Source organism: Lactuca serriola, chromosome 4 (genome assembly GCF_051521515.1).
Source record: "Lactuca serriola cultivar US96UC23 chromosome 4, Lser_US96UC23_V15, whole genome shotgun sequence".
NCBI classification, from domain to species: domain Eukaryota; kingdom Viridiplantae; phylum Streptophyta; class Magnoliopsida; order Asterales; family Asteraceae; genus Lactuca; species Lactuca serriola.
Window position 1 is genome coordinate 23,380,115 of NC_136411.1, and position 3,407 is coordinate 23,383,521.

Below are 3,407 nucleotides of genomic sequence, written 5' to 3' on the forward strand. Positions count from 1 at the left end.
AAGAAAATCACATATGTGTATAATGCTTCTTTCTTCACATATTTCAGAAGCATACAAAAAATTCATAAAAAAATAGAGTTTAAAATGCAGCCTATTCAGAACAAAATGCAGTGTATTCACAGCTTAATATAGTCAGATACCGTTTAAAACATAAAATTAACAGGTTAATATAATAAATTAACAATTTAATAAATATAAAAGTCATATACTTAACTTAAAACTTACATTTATACCTTCATATCTGGAGGATAATGCTTTTTTTAAAGTTTAATTTACACAATATCCATAGTTTAAATTTTATATAATTTATTTAAAATTAGAGAAAATCATATATGTGTATAATGCTTCTTTCTTCACATATTTCAGAAACAAACACAAAATTCATTAAAAAATCAGAGCTTAAAATGGTCAATTCACACTTTAAAACACAAAATTCATAGCTTGAAATAAATTCACAGTTTAATGCACAAAAAATATTTATTCACAACCAAATTCTCAACATAAAACTCACATTTATACGTTCATATCTAGAGGAATTTTTGTGTATTAAAGTCTAAATTTTATTATATTAAGATGTGAATAAAATTTACAACTTAATACACAAAATTCATAGTTTAATACAATACATTCATAACTCATTGATAAGTATAATCTCATATTTCAGAGGCAAACATAAAAGCAAAACATATGCATGAATCATAAAAAATAATAACTTACCTGAAATCAACGAAGAAGATGAAGATGAGTGAGAAATATAACATATCCTTACTTTACCACCACCACTAGCATCAACACCGCCAACTACCATACGTTGTCATCAACCATCTCGACCACCAACCATCGGTGCCAAAACTGCCAACATCCTTCCCTTAAAAATCATATTTGAATAAAAAAATTAGAATTCACAATTTAATTCATAATTTCAGATGCTAATTCACAACTTAATATGATATTTAAATGTTTAATTTACACAATAGTCACAGTTTAAAATTTACATATTTTATTCAAAATTAGAGAAAATCATATGTGTATAATGCTTCATTCATCTAATATTACATTCATAAAAAATCACAGCTTAATACAATTAATTTATAGCTTAGTACAATCAATTCATATTTTAATACAGTCAATTCATAGTTTAACTTGTTTACTCTCATAGCCACCTCTGAAGCAATAGTGGTTTTTCCAGCACCTTGAGGCCCAACCAATCCCACAATATGATTGCATCCATAAAAAAAATCAAAGCCATTCAAATTTTATTTGAAATTTACATAATTTATAAATAAATGCCATTAAGACTATTTGAACTTACATTGCACTGTTATTTGTTCCTGAAGTTGCAGTTGGCACCACACGTTCAGCCAAAGTATTATATATTTCATCCATGGTCCTGGAGAAAGTGAAAACAATACTCTTCTAAAACCAGACTTTCAAAAATACTATAATGCATAACACCTGAAAACAATAAGTACTTTTAAAGATGACACACCGAGCCTCTACTATAGGGATGTCTTTCTTCTGGCTGCATAACACCTGAAAATAGACAATTAATCTATGAGATAAATATATATATATATATATATATATATATATATATATATATATATATATATATATATGTGTGTAGCACATAAACACAATGGAAAAGGTAAGGAAATAAAATGATATTGGACCTAAACATGGTATTTCTTATGACTTAAGAGTAGACTTGATTTAGTGAAGGGTGAGATCTGCTTTTATTACCCAACATGGATACATAGCCTTGATGACATTGAGAGACACCATGTTTCTTGAGCACCACCATATCTACAGCTTTAGTTAGTATTACTCAAAGTTAGTTGTGTACATTATGTTGTATGTTTGTGCAAATTCAAACAACTAGTTTTAGTGTCTTAAAGAACTGACAGTAGAAGAAAGTTATTGCCGTGAATTACCCTTTGGGTATTGATTGGTATTATATAACAATACAACTAAGAGATAAGATAGATCAACAAACCTGATCCTATCTTTACAATAAAATACATTCAAAATATTTTAACACTTATCTATACGTTTACATTCCCCCTCAATCTTAACCATTACTAGGTTGAGATTATGTCTTAAATGTTCCAACATGCTCTCAGTTGCTGGCTTAGTTAAACCATCGGCTAGCTGATCTTTAGACGATATGAATCGAACATCAAGTGCACCCATTGCCACCTTTTCTCTAACAAAATGAAAATCGACTTCTATATGTTTTGTACGAGCATGAAACACAGGATTTGCTGTCAAATATGTTGCACATAAATTATCACACCACAAAATAGGAGGTCTTGGTTGTCTGACTCCTAATTCTCTAAGTAAGCTCTGCAGCCATATTGCTTCTGTTGTTCCATTTGCAAGTGCCTTGTATTCAGCCTCTGTACTAGATCTTGACACGGTCAGTTGTTTACAAGAACTCCAAGAAATCAGATTAGGTCCTAGAAATATTGCATAGCCACCTGTGGATCGACGAAAGTCCAAACATCCTGCCCAATCTGCATCTGTAAAGATACTTAAGAGTGTTGAATTAGAATGTCTAAATCTAAGTCCCGTGGTTAGTGTGCCCTTTACATATCTTAGAATTCTTTTGACTGCCTCCCAATGAATGTCTGTTGGTTTCGAAAGATATTGACACACTTTGTTGATAGCAAATGAAATATCCGGTCGTGTCAACGTAAGATATTGAAGACCTCCAACCATACTCCTATATTTGAATGCATCTTCATCATTAAGTGGTTTTCCATGGGCTTGAGAAAGCTTTTCTGTCACTGACATTGGGGTTGAAATGCTTTTACAATTCTCCATATGGACACGATGTAATAGATCAATAGCATATTTGTGTTGTGATAGTGTTAATCCCCCTGAATTGTGAAGTACTTCAATCCCAAGAAAATAACGCAGCTGACCAAGATCTTTAATTGGAAAAGAAGTGGATAAGGCATGAACCAACTTGGTAATCGCTAAAGAAGAGGACCCAGTGATGACAATATCATCGACATACACAAGCATGTAGATAATGATGTCGTTATGATGAAAAACAAATAAAGAAGTATCAGCTTTAGAAGGCCGGAAACCAAGTTGTAGTAACTTATCACTGACTCTAGAGAACCAAGCTCGGGGAGACTGTTTGAGACCATAGATAGCTTTTCTTAATTTACACACAAAATGAGGTCTTTGTGGATCCGCAAAGCCAGGGGGCTGCTGCATATACACCTCTTCATTGAGAAAACCATGGAGAAAAGCATTTTTAACATCGATTTGTCGAAGAGGCAACGACGAGAAACAGCTAAAGCAAGTATCAAACGAATCGTAGAAGATTTAACCACTGGACTAAAGGTGTCTTGATAATCAACACCACGTTGCTGAGTAAAACCCCGTGCCACTAA